Source organism: Megascapheus bottae, chromosome X (assembly GCF_031878675.1).
Source record: "Megascapheus bottae isolate mThoBot1 chromosome X, mThoBot2.hap1, whole genome shotgun sequence".
NCBI classification, from domain to species: Eukaryota; Metazoa; Chordata; class Mammalia; order Rodentia; family Geomyidae; genus Megascapheus; species Megascapheus bottae.
This window is the reverse complement of record NC_143547.1, coordinates 84,716,694-84,737,850: the sequence shown is the minus strand read 5'-3', so window position 1 is coordinate 84,737,850 and position 21,157 is coordinate 84,716,694. Positions and strand designations below refer to the sequence as shown.

The window sequence follows — 21,157 nt, the reverse complement described above, 5'->3', positions numbered from 1 at the left end:
CTCATGTGGACTTTCTGATGTTAAATTTAAAAAGTAGGCTATCATTTTGGATAATATAAACATAAAAGACCAAGGAAATTGAAATTTCATTTTTGTTTTTTCAGGTACATTTTATGGTTGGCCGTTACAACAAAGTAAGTATGTGATATTTTTAGTTGATTATCCATTAAGTTTTAGAGTATTTAATCTCTTCTTCATCAATGTGTCCCAATTCTGTAAAGACCACAGATACTGCAGTTCACAAACTGAAGAAATAATATTTTCTTCTTATTGTTTCATTTAATATTTTCATATAATGTGATGTTTATTCCTAGTAAAATCCCTGTCCACAGTGGATCTTGAATGCTTAAAGATTGACAGCATACAGCAAATTCATCTTCTTTTCCTCTGTTTGTGTGCCTTAATGTAATGCACAAAGTTAGACACAAAATATTCAGTGGTATTAGAGACTGACAGTTCCTATATGTCCATTGAGTCTTCTTTGCCATACATATGCTTATTTTATTGCTGCAGCTAAAATTTAGTTCATCATTCCAACTTCAGTTTCTTTTTTTTTGTGCTATTTATTTATTTATTTATTTATTGCCTGTTCTGGGGCTTGAACTCTGGGCATGGGCGCTGTCCCTGAGCATCTTTTGATCTAGGTAAAAACACATGAGGTACAGGGCCAGTTCTGGGTTTTTGAGTAGTTTGAGATCAGCATCTCATGGTATTACATGCTCAGGTTCTCTTCGGATCGTAGTCCTCAGATCTTAGCTTCCTGCGTATCTACAAGTAAAGGTGTGAGCCATCCACTCCTGGCTGAAGTTTCTTTAGATAATCTTTAATGTAAAGTTAAACAAGTTACATAATATTGTCCCAATAAACAGCAACCAGAAAAGAATGCTATGCTACATTCATTAAACCCCAACCCAAATACGGTATAAAAACCAAGGCAATGTCACAGATTCCATTAGACCTTAACATTTTATAAAGGTTTCGTTACTATTTCTTCCCTAAACTTCTGAACATTTCCTGCCTATTCATCCCTGAAAACTGTGAATACAAAATTTCCAAACTTTGCGTGAAAGCAAGTCATTTATGAAGAATAGCAACTTCTTACAAGTTACAAGTTATGAGCTGGGTAACACAAAGAAATGCTTCATATGTTGATCCCCAACAGGTACTCTTATAAATTACTACCAAATTGCTAATCGCAATTCCTGCCCTGCTACCAATGACAGATAAATCTATTCCATGTTATGTAGGCTTTTATTGTCTCTTAAAACATCATCAAATTGATTTTAGAGTATCAAGGATATAAAATAAATACACAAGGTACCTTTTTAATAAGGGTGAGGAAAGCCAGATTTTGTACTTTAGAATTCTACCATCAAATGGGAACAATATTTCAGAGTGTTGTCTTGTTTTCCACAATTATCTACGTTTTCCAAATTATCTGTGTTTCCAAGTTGATTTAAAGAATATTGAGCTAGTTTGTTGTTCAAGAAAATTTACAGAACCATTAACAAGCTATATGACCTTAAACAAATCACCCAAGTTTCCTGTGTCTTAGTTTTAACCTTTGAAAAATTAATATTTCAATTGAGTGACCTATAAGATCACTTTAATAAGATCACTTTAATTTAATATTGTATCATTTAACAAGATAATTGCACTTAATAACTTATCTACATTATTTATAATCACATATCTTATATAATGAGAAAATATAAATGAAAAACCAGTCAAATTTTGATATAAAAATAATGTAGCTACGGGGCTGGGAGTTTGGCCTAGTGGTAAAGTGCTTGCCTAACATGCATGAAGATCCGGGTTCCATTCCTTGGTACCACATACTTAGAAAAAGCCAGAAATGGTGCTGAGGCTCAAGTGGTAGAGTTCTAGCCTTGAGAAAAATTCAAGGACAGTCCTCAGGCCCTGAGCTTAAGCCCAGGACTGGCAAAAAAATAATGTAGCTAATGAGATAGGAAATAACATAAACTACTATGTTTTATAAATTGAAGCAAAAATAATTCAGAACAACTTGGTACCATATCATATTTATTTTCCTTCATGCATAATAATGACTAATATGGATGTGTAACATAAAAATGTTACAATTATCACAGGGAAATTGTTTTAGTTCAGGCTTCTTGTGTGGGGATGTGTGCTGTCCTGGGGCTTGAACGCAGGGTTTGGATGCTATGTCTAGCACTTTGCTCAAAGCTAGCACTCTTAACTCTTCAGGCTTTGCACTGATTAATTGAAGATAAGAAACCCATAGACTTTGCTGCTGGGTCTGGCTTCAAACTCTGATTCTCAGATCTCAGCCTCTTGGGTATCTAGGATTACAGGCATGAGTCACTGGTGCCAGCTTAATTGAAACTTTTTTAAATTAAGTGACATATCTTTTATTCCACTTTGTCACTAAAACATTTTATAAAATTGTAGCCCGCTTATGACGCGAATAAGTACAGCTTAGGGACCATAATTGCATCTTACTTTAACATCCAGATGGTTTTCTGTGATGGTATCAAGTTCTCATGCTGAAATCAGTCCTTATTGGTTCTCTATTGGCCCCATTTCTCAGGTGATGAGTACTTGTTTCTTTTAATAAATCCAAGGTATTTGTTTGCTTAGTTACCATGTTGCCATTTCTCATAAAACTTGAGTGTCCAACATGAAATAACATGTTTCATTAGTTGAGCTTGGGTTAATTAAAGTTTTACTCTACATAAAACCTTAACTAATAACATAGAAATCTGATGAAGAAATGATGAAAAATGATGAAGAAATGATGAAGAAAACATATAACTGATGAGCTTTCTGGTGGAAAAATGAGTAGAATGCTTTGTTCAATCCTCCCAATTTTAGGCATATCTGTATAGCATCCAATCCTTTCAACATTCCTTTTGGTGACTAGCATTATATGGAGAACACCAGAGGCTGCCATTCCACTCATGACTTTGGTTAGCATTTTATTCATTTTAAATGAAAATAATTATTACCCACTGTAAAGAGCCAAACAAGGTATATTTCTTCTATACCACAGCTCTTTAGATATTTTTATTGTACTTTATTGTCAGGTTAATGTATAGAGGGGTTACATTTGTGTTTGTCATGTAGTGGGTACATACTTCTCAAATGTTGATACTCCTCATGTTTTGTTCATGTTTTCCCCCCTTCCTCCCCAATAAACTTGTTTTTCCCCTTTCCTTCCCTATATATACAGTATACCAGGTAACAAAGTCAGATACAGTAACCACATGAGATTAACAATAACTGGAAAAGAGAGAAAAGAAATAACTTCACATAGTACATTAAGAATAACAATCACAAAGATAAACCTCTTGGGTTCATAACCTAGAGTTCATTTCATTTAGTCTCATCCTGTATGATCATATGTACATAGGTTTTGAGATATTATGATCCTCTGCTAGGAGAATTATAGATGTGTACTAATTATTGCAAATAAGGGACCCAATGGATTCTATGCTCCTTTGTGTCTGGCTTACTTAATCTGAATTTTTTTTTGCTGGTCCTGGGCTTCAGCTCAGGGCCTGAGCAATGTCCTTGGGTTTTCTCAAGGCTAGAGCTCTACCATTTGAGCCTCAGCACCACTTCCTGCTTTTTCTATGTATGTGGTACCAAGGAATTGAACCTGGGTCTTGGTGCATGCTAGGCAAGCACTCTACCACTAGGCCAATCTCCCAGTCCTTAATATGAATTTTTCCAAGACTTTCAAATCTTTCAAATGGCAGTGTAGAATTCAATTTTGTATAAGTAGTACATCTTGATTCATTCATCTACTGAAAGCCATCTGGGTTTGTTCCATATCTTAGCTATGGAAAATAATTCTGCAATGAACACTGTTGTGCTAGTACCTACTTACTCAGGAAACTGAGATTTGAGGATCATGGTTCAAAGCTAATGTAGGCAGCAAAGTCCATGAGACTCATGTCCAATTAGCCATCAAAAAGGAGGAAGTGGAACTGTTGCTCAACTTGTAGAGTTCCAGCACTGAACATAAAATCTCAGGGATTGTGTCCAGACTGACTTCAAGCTCCCAGACGAGAACATAAAGCAGAAGGATGTGAAGGATGTGAAGGAAAATATAAAGCATTGAATAAGAGCTCAAAGTCATTTTTTTAGGTACATATTTGCAAACCCAAACAACCTACTTCTGAAACAAAATCAAGAAGTAGCCACCACTTAAAGAAGCCACTTTAGGCTTCAGCAACACTATGAAGGCCATGGCCTGCTTCCTGCCTCACCAATAGTCTCTGAATGAGTATTGGCTTTGATGACTCAACTTCCATTATGAAAAGCCCAGAGATAATAGATCAGCTGGAACTCAATAATACATAAATGAAGATTACTGCTTTTTAAAATAGAGGGGGAACCATATGAAAGCCTTTTATTGAATAAAGTATGGACCCTCCCCTTTTCTGCCAACAACACTTCGAGTTCGTTCACTTCATCTTTCTGGCCAAATTTTCCTTACCCACAAGGCTCCAATATAATAAAATGAAATCTGAGCACCAATGTTACTTTGGGAATAAGTGGTGTGAATTACTTAGGAAGCTACTCCTGTCATTGAATGTTTGATAAGATAGGATTTTTTGCCAAGATGCTTTCAGTTATATGCTAAGGAAAATTAACCCTTTCCTTGGGGTGTGGTGATAAAAATGAACTCATTGTATTGGCTATGCATCTCCACAAACCACTGTACTCAGATGGCTAGAAATAAACATTGACACTTTGAGCTGCCATTTCTGTTTCTTAAAAAATTACGTTTGAAAAAGCACTGAAAATGAAGTATTTATCCCATGATTCCTTATGTTTATAAATAATTTATTTGGCCTTCGATTTTTTATGCCAAGTTTTAATGCTTTTAAGTGAATGACACATTTCAACTCCAATATGGAAATCAAGTAAAAAACTAAGAGTTATAATTTAAAGAAATCTTGCTGGGAGAAATTCATATCAAGGGTCTCAGCCTTAGTCCATCTCCAGTCTAATATAGAATATTTTCTCCTAAATACATCTGGAAAGAAGCAGCTGATTAAAGAACAATAACTGCATGGTTCCCACCAAATAGAACTCATGCTTTTATTTTAATTTTTTTAGTGTGCCCATGTTGAAATAAACCAGTCAAATTACAAACAAGAACATGGGAACTGGAAACAAAGCTATGTTTTCCCCATATTTTTAAATCACCATTTGTTAATCATTCTATGGTTTTTTATTTTGATTTGTCCATATATGCACACTATGTACCTTTATCACACTCACCACTTCTGTCATTCTCCCTCCTTCTTCCAACCTCCTTCCCAGACTAATTGTGACAAGCTTCACTGTTACATATTCATATATGTATATAAATTATTTTAACTACATTTACCTTTCCCTCTTTCTAGTAGTACCACTCCCCAGATCACACCTGTCTTAAATTCCTCATTCATTTTTAAGTATATGTTAATTGGCAAAGTAGTTTCATTATGGTGTTTCACACATGCATACATAGAACTTTAATCAGATTAACCCCTTCCCTCCTTTTCACTGACACCATCCTTCTATTGTTCAACAGCTTTCAGTAAGTTTTTTTTTAATTAAAGAATTTATTAACATTGATTTTTACATGACATGTTTAACAAACAAGAATTCAAGAAGGAATCTCTATATATAATCACTGGCACTTAGATTTTAGAACATAAAATTAGGCTGAGGGTTTGTATGTCATAGATATATATTAATCTATGCAATAGAGCATTATGCCTGTAGAGTCATAAATTTGTATGTCTATGTAGTTGTGTTTATATATCCAATACCACATCCATAGCATTGGGTATGCAAATATTGAGTCCTCGATGTTGTATTTTAATTTACTTTTTATTTTTTTATTTCAGTATATAGAGGGGTTACAGTTATATTCACCAGATAGAGGGTGCATTACTTCTCACACATTGATATCCCTTCTTATGTTTTTGCTCCATTTCCCTCCCCATACCCCTTCCCCTCATTTTTCCCCTCCTATTTGAAATAAACAAGTAAAAATCTCTTTCAATGAGTTTTTATAATTTTCATTTAGGGCACAACCCATCTGTCTGGAAGTATAAACTTAAAATTTTCAACATTGTGATAAATTGATATGTAAAATGCCAATATTTCACTGTTTAATTCACTAAGTGAAATAATTAATTTTCATGAAGAAGTTATAAAATTTTCAAAACTAACTGAATGACAATACAATTAAAATGCAGTTTACACCAGAAACATGACCTTAGTGGTCATTTAATCTGACTCCCTCCTTTTTCAGATGACATTACTTAGATCTAGAGAAAATACAATTTTGATATAACCTTGATATTCTCTCAGATAAAGTAACTTGCCACTTCTCCTTGATGAAGTACTGTGAAACCAGTACTTCAGTGATTATAAGAAGAATATAGCAATGACAGAAGTTAAAAAATGCTGTGTATTTTCTGTGTTTCGGTCCTTCTTAGTGTAGGAATGTACTCTGGGATAGAAACCAATAGGAAATGATACATGGGGTATACAGTTCAAGAAAAATGGACCTTCTGATAGAAGATATCCCATGGAATACTCTTAATCTTTTCTGTGATTTCCTTTTTTTGTTTTCACGGTTCACTGATAGTATAAATGGGATTCATATAAATTTATATATATACATATATATGGATATATACATGTGCTATATATATGCATATATATTGTGCATTTGGAGAAAGTTCATTTCCTCTATTATATACTCTTAACCCCTCTCCACCCTAACTTCCATTTAAAAACAACCTTTTGTGGGTTATTTTATTCTACCATTGTGCAAAATATGTAATATTTTCTATCTTCAGTTTCCTCATTCTTTTTCAATTCCTTTCCCTCTCCTACTGACCCCTTCGTTCCTTCCCCTAATGAAAAATGTATTCTCCTTTTTTTAGTTAAGTGTATGTGTGTGTATAATTTATCAGTTGTGGAATAACTAGTCTGATTCTGATACTTGTTTAAGTTATGAACATGAGTATGTAAGTATACTTTAGTATGTTGATTTATCCTGTCATATATATGCCCAAAGTGGCAGAAAAGTCAGAAAGATCATCATTACGAAAAGGCCCAACAACAAATGCTAGCAAGGATTAAAGGAAAGAGGAACTATCACCCACTATTGATGGGAATACACACTATTACCACATTTATGGAATTCAGTTTGGAGATAAATAAAAAAGCTAAAACAGGCCTCTGGCATCACCAAATCATTCTTTAAATGTCCTAAATCTTGTGGCAATCTTGTATTCTTTATCTCCACAGCTTTTTACCTACTCACACTCTTAGTTGTCATATTTTAGATATATATTCACCATGAGTAGCATCCTTATGAGTTAATTGTCTAACCCTATGATTTTATTTTCCATTAAGTACATGGAGGGATGATATACCTAAGTATTTTCTACTTATTTGGACTTTGATTTTCTAACATGAAGAGCCCACAATTAAACAGAAGACACAGATGTAAAGCAATAACGTAAATAAAACAGAATCACTCTTTTTCTGTATTGTCTACATTTTCACTTAACACATCCTAAGCTCACATCAGCTCATCCTCCTGCCAACTGACTGTGCTTAGAGATAACTAAAATTTTGTAGTCTTTATACACAGCTATATTAAGCTAATTTCTCCTACCATATACTTAAAGTGTTTTAACACAGATGAAGAGCTCAGAAACATCTGTCTTTGAAATCATAACTATGTTTGGCTCATAGTTTCATCCTACTATATATTTATGATGCCATGATTTGTCATTTAACAAGCTGGATATACGTAATTTATTCTAGATTATAGGCAAACTGTATTCCCTTTCCTACAATATGAATAAAAATGTTAACTACAACAAAGGATTGAAGATGTCAAGCCAAATGAATCACTTATTTTTCTACGGTTGGTTCATTCTTTTATGTGACAACCTATTTGTACCATCATCAATTCCCTAAATTTATATTTAAAACCATAAAATAACACATCACAAAGGACTTGAAAAATGTCTTGGTAAATGTGCAACATATCTACCCTTTTCTCTGTCCTCTGTATTATTTTGCCTACATCAAAGACAGTAACTTAGTCTGTCAAGATACATTTGGATGGAGTATTTCTATGTTGCCATCTGGTATTTGTTGTTTCTTTTTCTCAGAGCTAAGACATTATTCTAGGAAATCTTTGATAAAAGCTCAGAAACATCAATTTTAAAAAAAAGAGTGTCTCTTTGTAAATCCTGGCCTTCCGTGTACTCTTACAGAAGATTCTGTTATTCTTCCTAGTCAAAAACAACAGATGCAAAATAGAAGTTGTCTATTTATTGATTTGAGGATTTGTTTGACAACTCTCACTACATCACTGGTCTAGCAGGGTACTTATTCATCCATTTTGAATCTTGCCCTAGATGCACCTAAGAAAGCCGACAATTTTGAGGTTTTTTGGCCTCCGAATCTTTTATAGATTGTAGTAGGCTTTAGGTGATCAGATCTTTTTCTTAGTTATATTAACTTGATTATATCTTTTCAACTCTTTAAACTTTTTAAGTCTTTTCTAACCTTTAAAAACATGGCTTTGTTATAAAAATCTAGTTGCATCTGGCTCTTAATCTAGTGAAAATTTGTCCTTCATCTCTTGTCAGTACTGATTGCAAGGTCAATGGCAAAAATGATGGAGGATGGTGGATGATGATGATGAGGACAGAGAATGCCACAATAGTAACAAAGTTTTAATAATACTGAATAATTATTGACGACTTACTATTGGCCAAAACCTAGTCAAAGTTATTTTCCTATATTAATTCTTTTAATTTTTACCAAATCATCATTTTGTAAAAACAAAACCATCTTATTTTGTACATGTATACAAGCATATGAACAAATGAACAGGCTAAGTAATTTGTCCAAAACTTTTTAGTTTTAAAACTAGAAGCTCTGTATTCTGATTTCATAGCCTGGCATGTACCCCTTTCACTTTATTATTTGGGGTCACATGTTAGTAACTAAAATGGAATTGTTAGGATAATTGTGTTTCAACTGCAGGATATCTCACTAGCAATCCTGTAGAGTATGGAGAATTTATTTTTGGCATACATCATATCTACTTCAGCACATTAACTATATTCAATGCTTCTTGTTGGCAATCTCTGGTTTCCTGTACTTGCATGCTATCCTTAGCACTTCAGCTAAACTGGAAAGTTCTAGAGAATATGATCTATGTTGTAGCTAATCCTTTATTTCCTACATTCGATAGCCAAGTGCAGTACTAAATATTGGACATACATGAAATCTTTATGGAATTAAATAGGCAACAATCTTAACTTCTGTTCTCCTATAGAAGGTCTGTGTGTGTACGTGTGGATGCATGCATGTATGTGTAAATAGACATGAACCTTTATGAGCCTAAATGTATTCATAAATGAGCTGCGAACAGTGATGGAAAGCACAATGCTTGTCACAGAGCATCAGTCCTGTTATTTTTTTGGTAAATGAATAACTGAGGCTAAGTGCAATAGGTGTTGCTATGGAATATGATCAAAATGAGTTATATAATTTTGGAGCATTAAATAGTTGATAAAACATACTAATCTTTTTTTCTGATCTGAGACATAGTATTTGTGGCAGAAATGTTCAACTATTTCATTAAAGTTCAATTAAAATTTTAAAAGTGTGTCTGTGGTACATAAATGAATATTCACATACATGTGTATATACACATATATAAGTATATCATGCAGCAGGTTTGATAATCCTACTAAGAATATACACAGCATGTCCCCAGGACATTGGCCTAGTGGTAGAGTGCTTACCTAGCATGCATAAGACCCGGGTTCAATTCCTTGGTACCACATACATAGAAAAAAAAAGCCAGAAGTGTTGCTGTGGCTCAAGTGGTAGAGCTCTAGCTTTGAGAAAACCCAAGGACGGTGCTCAGGCCCTGAGCCCAAGACCAGGACTGCCAAAAATTTTTTTTAAAAGAGTAAACACAGCATATAAGCAACTCTATATTGATATAAATAAGTGATTAATTGTCCAGAACAAAGCCCTTATATTAAATGGTACAGTATTCGCATATAACTTACATGTAATCCACTTAAATATTTAAAATTATCTTTGGAGTTTTTATTGTATTTTATTGTCAGGATAATGTATAGAGGGTTTACAGCTACGTTCATCTTGAACCTTGATACCCCTTCTCATGTTTTTCTCCCCTTTCCCTCCCCCACCCTCCAGTCATTTTTTCCCTCTTCCATTTCCTATTTCAAATAAATAAGTGTATATACAGAATACCAAGTAGCAAGGTCAGATACAGTAACCACTTGAGATTAACCATAACTGGAAAGAAAAAGAAATATCTTCTCATAGTACATTAAGAACAAAAATCACAAAGATAAACCTCTTGTATCCATGACCTAGAGTTCATTTTGTTTAGTCTCATCCTCTATGACATATATTTTGAGGAATTGTGATCCTCTGCTAGGAGAATAGTAGGTGTATAATTATTACAAATGAGGGAAACCATTGAGCCTATGCTCCTTTGGGTCTGGCTTACTTCACTTATTATGATTTTTTCCAAGTCTTCCCTTATGAATGGGGAGATGTCATTCTGTCTGATGACAACATAGAATTCCATTGTTCTTTTTTCTGTTTTATTTTTAAATTGTAATTAATAGAAGGGTTACATTATATTCACCAGATAGAAGGTGCATTACTTCACAAACATTGATACCCTTTCTCATGACATGGTACCCATTTCCCTCCTCCTTCCCCCCACTCATTTTGATTTACCCCCTTCCCTATCCAATTTCAAATAACCAATTAAGCACATATAAATTATATCAGATCACAAGGTGAAATATTGTAACAATATGATATAACCAAGGGATAGTAAAAGAGATAAGAGATAACATAGTACATTAAGGACAACAATCACTCATTATATGGTTTTTGTTTCTTTATCCTGGAGGTCCTTACATTTAGTGTCATACTATTTGGCCTTATGTCTCTAGATTTTGTTCTATGGTAAATCTCTGCTAGGAGATCCCAAGGTTTCTACTGATTATAACAAATGAGGGAGACTCTGGGGCCTATGTTCCTTTGAGTCTGGCTTACTTCACTTAATATGATTGTTTCTAAGACTTTCCAATTCCTTACAAATGGGGCATGTCATTCTTTGTGACAGCAGCATAGAATTCCATTGTGTATAAATACCACATCTTGTTGATCCACTCATCAACTGAGGGACATCTGGGTTGGTTCCAAATCTTTGCTATGGTAAATAGTGCTGCAATGAACATCACTGTGCTAATAGATTTAGTATGCCCTTGTTTCTGGACGGTTGGGTAAATGCCAAGTAGTAGAATTGCTGGATCATAGGGGAGCTCTATTTTTAATCTTTTGAGGAACTGCCATATTGCTTTCCATAGTGGTTGAATGAGTTTGCACTCCCACCAACAGTGTAGTAAGGATCCCTCCTGGCCATATCCCCTCCAGCATCTGTTGTTATTAGTTTTCTTGATCCTGGCCATTCTAACTGGAGTGAGGTGGAATCTTAGAGTTGTTTTGATTTGCATTTCTTTTATGACCAGAAATGTCGAACATTTCTTCATGTGTCTATAGGCCATTTTTATTTCTTCTTCAGAGAACACTCTCTTTAAGTCTTTGCCCATCTTTTAATGGGATGGTTGTTACTTGGACATTAGTTTTGGAGTAATTCAATTTTTTAGCTGTTTATTTATTTTAGATATGAGGGCTTTGTCCATTGTATGGTTAGTGAAGATCTTCTCCCATTCTGTAGGCTTCCTAATTAATTTACTAGCTATGTCCTTTGCCTTACAGAAGCTCTGCAGTTTAATGCAGTCCCGCGTTCTTGATCCATTTATCTACTGAGGGGCATCCGGGTTGCTTCTATATCTTAGCTATGGCAAATAATGTTGCAATGAACATCATTTTCCTAGAAGCTTTATTATGCCCTTGGGTGAATGCCAAGGAGTAGGATTGCTGGGTCATAGGGGAGCTTTGGATTTATATGTCAAATAGAATGCAAGTTTTACAATATTAGTTACTATACTGTATTATTTGGAAATGACATGATCTGCGTGTGTCTAATATCATTTTCAATATAGACACCATTTTTAGACTATTTTGGTCTATAGTTGGGTAAATACAAAAATATAGAGAACTCTTTATGTACACATATATATGTATAACTCTATGTAGATATTCAAATATAGATATTATATTTTATGATTTTTATGTGAGTAAACAAGGATATGAGTATCCTTCTGGTAGCTGAATTTATTATATACGTATCTAGGTAAATCTTGAAGCACAAATTGACGTAGACCTATTCAAATTTAATATTAGACTTTAGACAAATCCTTTCATAACACAAAATAAATGGAGAACATATGATGGCTTAGGTCTTTTATATATAATTATATGGTTCCCAGAGGGGAGTTATAATTGAATTATAAGCTGCCTCACGAGTATTCTTGCTGGTATTTAGAGAACCGCAAAGCAGAGCTGAGCAATTTTTTTCATCAGCTAGAATGTGAACAAGACACCCTGTAATTCAATTATAACTAGCCTCCAGGAACCATATAATTATATTAAAAGAAGTTTGGGAGAACCAGGAAACTGAATGTTTTTCAACACATTGTATATGTTTAAAATGATGAAGTTATCATTTTGTCATTCACCTTTTATAACCACACAGGTTTAAGGACACCATTGTGTCCTTATTATAATTTCCTTTTCAAAATTTTGGAAAGTAATTATTATCCTAGGAAGTCATTCAATTATACTCCCTTTATTGTCAGCTGTCTGTATATATATAAACAACTCTTTTCTCAACTATAACATTATTACACTTTATTTAAATCGCTTGAGAAATACTTTTTTAATAATGTTGCCCATTGAATCTTGCATTAGTCAGGATTCTTCACATAATGGTTGTGCATGCATATATGTGTGTTTTGTGTGTGTGTGTGTATGTGTGTGTGTGTGTGTATAGAAAGAGAACAAACAGGTGAGAGAGGGAAAAAATAAGCATGTATTTGTGGGGCTGACAAACCTGAAATCTACAGAATAGACATGTAGGTCCTATTTGGAGGAAGGTGAAATTTTAGCCTTGAATCTTCGATATAATTAATATTGTTATCTGTACATTATAAGTAAGCTCTCCATTCTACTGTATAATAACTCTTCATAGAGAATCTTCTGTATTTACTTATATTTCATTTTAACCCATTAGGCAAGTTTTTCCTGAGCAGCTAGTGGACTAATTTTGTTAAGTGTAATATTTACGTACATACATAGCTGATCATAGCAGCACTATTTGTAGAAGCAAAACAAAAACCTGAAATATCCAAAATCTACTGAGTGAATATAAAAAAATACAGTGGAATATTAGCCACAAAATTAACTTCTGATATATATTACAACATGGAGTAGTGTTAGAAATCATTATACTTACTGAAATATAAAACTCATAAAAGACTACATATTAATATGATATCATTTAAAGTATGAAGAATATGAAATAAACTAAGCATACAAAGACAAATATCTCGTGATCCACCCTGTTGAAACTAAGGAGGTTGATCTTGCTCAAGTTGAGAGAGAATGGGGTTACTAAAGGCTGAAATGTTGATCAAATGAAGAAAGTCCTAAAACAGTGAATGTGAAGTATTTTATAAATTAATAACAGGAGATAATGCATGTGGTGATTGCCCAATTTAAATATTCTATAAGCTCTGTATCTTTCAAAACATCATGTTGTATATCATAAACATATCAATTTGTCTGTTACTTAAAAAGAATTCACTTGAAAAAAAGTAGAGTAGGTGAGTCCATAGAACAAAAATTAGATTTGTGTTTTAGAGACAAAAACAACAAGAAATGGGAAGTGAATGCTAATGAGTACAGGCCTCATTTTAAAGTAACAAAACATTTTAAATTTGTGATGATTGAATTTTACAATCTTTAATAGACAGATGGTAGTTTCATGTGATATAGATCCTTAAAATCTACAGTTTACTAGAATATATCTAAGTAACTGTCTTAAAATAATGCATTCATAGAAAACACTAAAATAACATTGAGTAGTATATATTGGAAAATTCAGTTCTCCTTCATTTCCACCCCAGTCTTTACGAACATTACCCTATCATGCTCTTTGTTAGGATCAACTGTCAATGTTTCATGCTTTCCTCCAAAACTTATCTCTTGCATATTTTACTTAGTGGTGTTTTCAGAAACATTCTATATATACACACTGTGTGTATACAAACATACCTAATACATACAAATTCACACATATAACAGTATTTTGAACAATTATCTAGTCTTTTCTATGAATGCATTAAAATCTATTTAAGCATTTTCTTCCTGAGGAATTTGTTGTTTCTAGTTTTTGCAAAACCCTGCATGGATAGTCTTTGAAATTGTGGACCAAAAGATACAAAATGACTGTTGGGATAAATTCTTACGTATGAAACTACATAGTTAAAAACAAATGTACATTTGTGATTTTCATAAATATTGCTACATTGGCTTATACAGTAGTTGGATACATTTATTCTCTTTCTACTTTGTGAGAAAGCACTTGTTTCTCTAAATTAATGCTGCCTGTTATCAAACTCTTTAATCATTGTGAATATAATAGGTAAAAACCAATTTCATAATTCAGTTTTTAATTGTACCTATAATTGTGTGGTGAGGCTGAATATCTACTTTTGTCAGTACACTTTTACATCAACTTACTATATTCTTTGCTCACTTCTCAGTTGGATTACTCGACTTTTTACTATTGATTTAAAAGACTTTTTTGAATAGTAAGGAATTGAGCTTTGTCTCTCATATATTTTGCCTTTTTTGTTGTTTAATGTTTATATGCTACATTTTGGGGTGGGTATTTTGAGGTGTTTATCTCATTTCTTTCAAACAGATAATACACTGCATGTAACAGTTGAAATTACACTTTATGTGTCTTCCTTTTTCAATAAGATCTGGAAGGTCTCTCTGGAAACAACTTTAAAAAAATGTCAGTGTCTCACTACTCACACCTTTATTTACCACAATTATCAATTATCAACTCTCATTTCTGAATTTTCCACTGAATCTAATTTTTATTTACTTTATTCACAGATTGATCAATAAAAACATGACAATGAACAGATTTCAAGTCATTTTTCCTTTTCTAGGGCAATCTCACTTCATTCAGTGTAACAGCTGTCACAGTGCTTCAAGTATTTGCTGATTTAAATGTGTTATTCTTCTCTCACATATCACATAGAGGTTTTTCATCCACATAATATGTACATGGGGACAAAATGACACATAAAATGGTTAACTGTAAAACTACAATTATAAAATATTTGGCATTAGATAATTAGCTATTGGGGATAATTTATTGCTTGTTTTCCTTTTCTTTTCTTCTCTTTTTTACTTTTCTTAATTTGTTTTTATTTTTACTTCTATTTTTTCTTCTCTCCTTCCTTGATATGATTAAAACGATACCTTCTACCAGAAAGAACATATGTGTACATGGAAGCATATGGTCATATATATACTTACAAATGATGTGTATAAAGTAAACTTAAAGCATGCACTTCTTACAAATAATCAGTGTATAAACTGATTCCAATGCTATCTGTACTAACATGTATGTGAAAACATATTAGTATGGCTTTCAGTTTATAAGATTTATCATTGCATATTATTTCTGATGGACATAGTTTTCTTTGAGAATGGCTTTCAGTTAGGAGAACAGCCAAATATTATTTAGAGATAAGTCTGTTGAATAGTAGATATTCAATGTACCTAGGATAATTTTGTTCAAAAACACGAGCGTAGAAAAGCTGACTGTGTCAAGCTCATAAACAATCATTACACACGTGTCAATGAGATCTTCCAAAAGCATTTTGGATATGATAATATATTGGTCTCCTAATTGTATCACACATTGAAAGAATAAATTAAGGAGCTGAAGTTCATTTGAATGTATACATTCCCTTGTGCTATGGTGGTTTTTTTGTTTGATGTCAGAATTCTGCTGTCCTGGTTACAAAATTCACTGTAGTTCCCCTCTCTAAGAGCATAAGAAACATCATTCTACATCAGCAGTATAGTGTATTCAGCAGTGAGGTTGGCTTGGATAGTAGCCTGGAGGGATATAATGACAATTTCAGAGTTGAGGTAGAGCCCCTGAATTTTTCAATACTTATTACCTATGCAAGAATTGAACAATGACTTCTTTCCTTACCTTTCCTTTCCATTCCTTTCCTCTCCACTCCTCTCCTTTCCTTCTACATTTTCCCCTTCTTTCCTGCCTATCATTATAAGCAGACATCTAAGAAGTCTTTCTGGAACAAATATACTTTTCAATACAGCTTATTGTTTCAGAGAAGCAATATACTCATCTCCTGTGACCTTATAATATTTCAGTTAATACATTTACACATACTTGCATACTACCCAACATATCTACTTTGATGTTTACAAGCTAAATCTAACTTTCACATAGGAGAAAAAACAGGGAACCATTGTTTTCTGGACCTAACTTAGTTAATTTTTGAAAGTTTTTCCATTTCTTTACAAATAATATCAGTTTTTCTAACAGATGAGTAAGTTCCACTGTGTTTACCAACCACATTTTCTTGATTTAGTCATCCACTGAAGGGCATCTGGGCTAACTTCACCTTGTCTGTGGTGAACAGTACTACAGTAAACATGGTTATGCTGGTGGCTTTACTGTAACCTGGTTTATAATCTTTTGGGTAAATGTGAAGGAAAGGAATTCTAAAGTCTTTTTCAATGTTTTCTTCCATTAGAAGAAATGACTGCAAACATGTATGTATTCTAACCTCTAGCCCTGCCAGCTACTTACTTACTATAAAACCTCCAAAGAGTTTTTTTTAATTCTTTGGGCTTCAGTTTTCTCTTTGTAAATCTAGGATAATAATAATTACAGAGTTTGAGTACGCTTTTTATCTAATCATATATCAAGACTGCTTTTCAATACTCAACAAATGACAGTTTGAAGGATATTTTGTATATATAATTTGCTTACATGAATTGCATAGTATACAACAGAGTTTTTATTTTTCTTCTTATTCTTTCTCTAAATAGGATTTTTACATTTTAAACAGTGACAGAGTGGAGAAGAAAATGACAGTATTTCTACAAAGCTGTATAAGCACTTACAGAAAACACTAAACATGTTTTTATGATGATACATTTTGTATCTGTCCAGCGTGGCATGCAGATTATGTTTTTGTAAAACACAATAATTTTACTTGCCACTTAACTTCCTATCTCACAAATTTTCCCTTCATATTTCCTTTGCAAGGGTCATGCTAAGCAAAGATGGTGCATAGAAAAAAGGTATTTCCTTCTCTCTCTCACACACATGTCCTTTCTGTCCTCTGCTATTCTTCCTGTAAAATTGAAACCTCAATAGTGGACTCGTTTTAAGACATAAATTGATAAGCTGAATAATGAAACAAAAATACTTCACCCTGTTATATGGTGAAAACTTACTTCTGTCCTTCGGGTTGTAGGTTTCATTCTTTTTTTGCCTAATGTTGAAAAATTCAATCATTTGGAAATTACCAATTAAAATAGATAAATTTTACAATTAACTGAACTTCTAGAAGTTTTTTTACCTATGATATATAGAGATAGGAATTGGCTTGGGTCTATAATGTCAAACTCATTTTCTGTTAAGTGTATAGTAATCCTAAGATTACTATAAGAATCACAAGCCACGTGTGGGGACTCACTATAAGCTACTCAGGAGGCTGAGATCTGAGGATCCCAGTTCAGAGCCAGCCCAGACACTAAAGTCCTTTAGACTCTTATCTTCAATTAACCACTAGAAAACCGGAAGTGGCACTGTGACTCAAGGGGTAGAGTGATAGCCTTGAGCTGAATAACTCCGGGACAGTGCCTAGGCCCAGAGTCCGAGCCCCATGACAGACAAATCAAAAAAAACAAAAAAAGATCATGAGCCTATAATTGTGCTTGCTATTGTGGTGCTTATTAACTCCAGTGACAAAATGATTTCTCCTTCTTCCTGAGAAAGCATAATAGTGTGAGCAGAAAATTACTATAGAAATTTAATGAGTGTTTGTAATATAAACACACAAGCTAGGACAATTAATTATCTTTCAGTAATTCAAGTAATATTTTGTGCATCATTATGGTGTTACAACACAAACTTTAAATAGTATATCAATAAAATTAACAAAGATAAACTCTTCCTTCTTTGAATTTGAGGAAAAAGATCACTCTACCTAACAAGCACAAGTTAGGAAGGAAGACATAAGTAAACTCTGGGAATGGTACAATAAGTTATAAAAATAATCATTCAATGCTGAAACAGCATTGAATACAATAAGCTAATATATCCTGAGCAAGTCATAGAAAGCTCCTTACAGATAAGATGTTTCAATGGATTGCAAAATATGAATAGGGATAAATATTATTGGAACTTCTAGAATATTTAATGCAGGAAAGTTTATCCATAGAAAATTAGCAATAAAGTAAGGAGATAAAATTGCATTGTAGAAACAGAAAACAGTGAATGACATATTGTTATTGTGAACAGGCTAATTCCAGAGGGTCCATTTGCAATCTTGAATTCTATATAAATATTTTGAGTATGGAATTTTGGGCTACATCCTAGTCAAGATGGACATAGAATAGACTTATTGGGCTCTGAAATTCTCATCCTGTCAGTAGGTGTACTTACAGACAAGAGCTAACATTGGGTTCTCTAAAATGTGATATTGTCATTATCTGAAGCCCAGAAAATGGAGCTGGATGTTTGAAAGCAGGTGAAGAGTTAAGTCAGCAAAAAAAATATCAGTTACTTTTAATTAATGGATACAAACTGTACTTAGGATAATTCAGCAGACTCAACATGAGTCGTTGTTAATAAGGACATTTTCAGCACAAGTCCTAAAACTTTGAAACATTTTTTTTTGCAAGTACACATTTAGTATTTTATTGAAAGCTCCATTGCTATTTCTCAAAGTGCTCTGTACTTAACATCAAGGATTTGAATACAGACAGGCTTCTTATACTTCAAATGAAACTTAAAGCTTTTATTTCCTTCTCATATGATTTATATATTATATATACATACAGACACATATAATATATAAACATATAATCAATTAACATATTTTCAATTAGGGGATGACACATTATCAACACTATCAGTACCTGTTAATATCAATTAATTTGTGTAACACTTCTTTTAACCAGTACCTCTTGCATACCTTCTGCTAGCAATTGAACAAGTGTAGAAATATCAATTCATGACTGGGTATCTCTAAAACATTTTCAGATTGGGGGTATGTAATATTGTCCCTCTGAAATTGTGTTGCCAGGGCCCCATGATGGTTTTATTGACTTGTTCTTGTGTATGCTCAGCTACTAAACTTTGAAATTAATTTACTGAACTTATTATTGAACTATGAAAATTTAAAACAAAAGATGTCACATAATTTGATAGCCGTTACAACTCAATCTTTTATTTTTGAAGCAAAAGAAGAGTATTGTTTTTGGAGTTAGTGCTATAGATCAGTAGTTACTTGCATGAATAGTGGAGCTCCACAATGCTTGGGTTCATATTAAGCCCTTTATTTATTTGCCTTAAAAACTTGGATGAGTAACCTAGCCTTTCAGCTTTCTCATCTGAAAAATTGATGGTATAGTAATACCTATTTTCATGTTCTACAGAGATGGAATTTGAAACAACAAAGAAAACTAGTTAGGGAAAGGGTAAAAATATTTGAACAATTTGGCTTCCATACATAACAACTGAAAAAAAATCATAGCAATATTTTCCCAAAGAGGCCTGTGGCAACCACAAACTAGTTACGTGATGTTTGAATGACTTGTTAATTTTAATGAATTTCAATTAAGTGACGGCATAGTAAATTAAAATGGAGTGATGTTTAAGTCACTATTCTCTAAATATTTCAGTCTCTTTTGTCTTTGGGTTATAGTCATATAAACTTTCATAGCAATATTTGATCTTAAAAATTACAAATTAAAAGTTGAAACACTGACTGATTAGAATGATTATCTTGATTGTAGTAATAATTTAAAATATGTAGTGTATCAAAAGCATCATGTTACACATACACATGTATTGAATGTAAGGTTTTTGTTTGTCAAAAATACAACTAAGTAAAACACAACAAAGCAATAAAATGAAGTTATGACACTTTAGGAAAATGAGCTTGAAGAAGGAAATAATTCTCTACTTTTATTTCCATTGGCAAAGCTTGAAATATTTGTCATTCTCTTAAAAGTCCTTACTGTGGATAAACAAAGGCATGGGTATTGTACTATCGTTTTATTGGAGGGATCTGTTCATTGGATTGAAGTTCTTTTTAGTATTTTAAAAATAGAATTATTCCTGTGCAACATAAACTAAGTATCCTTTCCACATTACTATTATTTCATCTTCAAAAGGGGTAAGAAATGCATTCATTTCCTTTAATTGGCTCTTTGATAGCATAGCTGTCTGGTAAAAGTCCACTTTATTCTTAAATGAGAGAAAGCGATGTTTGTGTGATATGGGTTGGGATCCTCCTAGTATAAAAGGTCTTCAGTTAAAAATAAATGAATTAACTTTCTTCACTGCATTCAATTACTGTGTTAATTGAAAAGGACAGCATTCCACTTTAATTATATGTTCTTGTTTCTGCATTTCTTTTAATTTATGGAACCATAAAAAGTAAAGTGATGCAAAAGACAAGGCTCTAAAGAACCATTTGGTACTATGCCTATATGGCCTAGTCCATTTGAGACTTCCAGATTTTCTGTGACTTTGGTCCTTCTCCCTAAGCATGGTTTGTTAGCTTCACTGGTTATTTTCAACAGCACATTAATTATCCCTTGAGATCCTACTTTCTGGCTGATAGTTGGTGTTTCTGCCCTCACTATTAAGATTCATTACTTCTCCAGCTCTCAAGTTATAGAGTAATTTTTTCTTGTGTTGACTACATCAGAACTATTGAGAAATTACAGGAAAATAGAAATGAAAATACAACTGCATTGATATATCTAATGAATACGTTTTATTTTCTGTAAGTAATAGTAATTATAA

At 33.1% G+C, this 21,157-nt stretch overlaps 1 protein-coding gene across 1 annotated transcript in view; it reads left to right on the top strand.

Moving 5' to 3' along the window:
- Window positions 1-21,157, top strand: part of LOC150041479 (teneurin-1-like) — a 464,851-nt gene that overhangs the window by 133,604 nt on the left and 310,090 nt on the right. The window contains exon 2 of the mRNA XM_090327165.1: window positions 105-134. The gene's annotated coding sequence lies outside the window, so the exon portion shown is untranslated. The remainder of the gene's footprint in view (window positions 1-104; window positions 135-21,157) is intronic.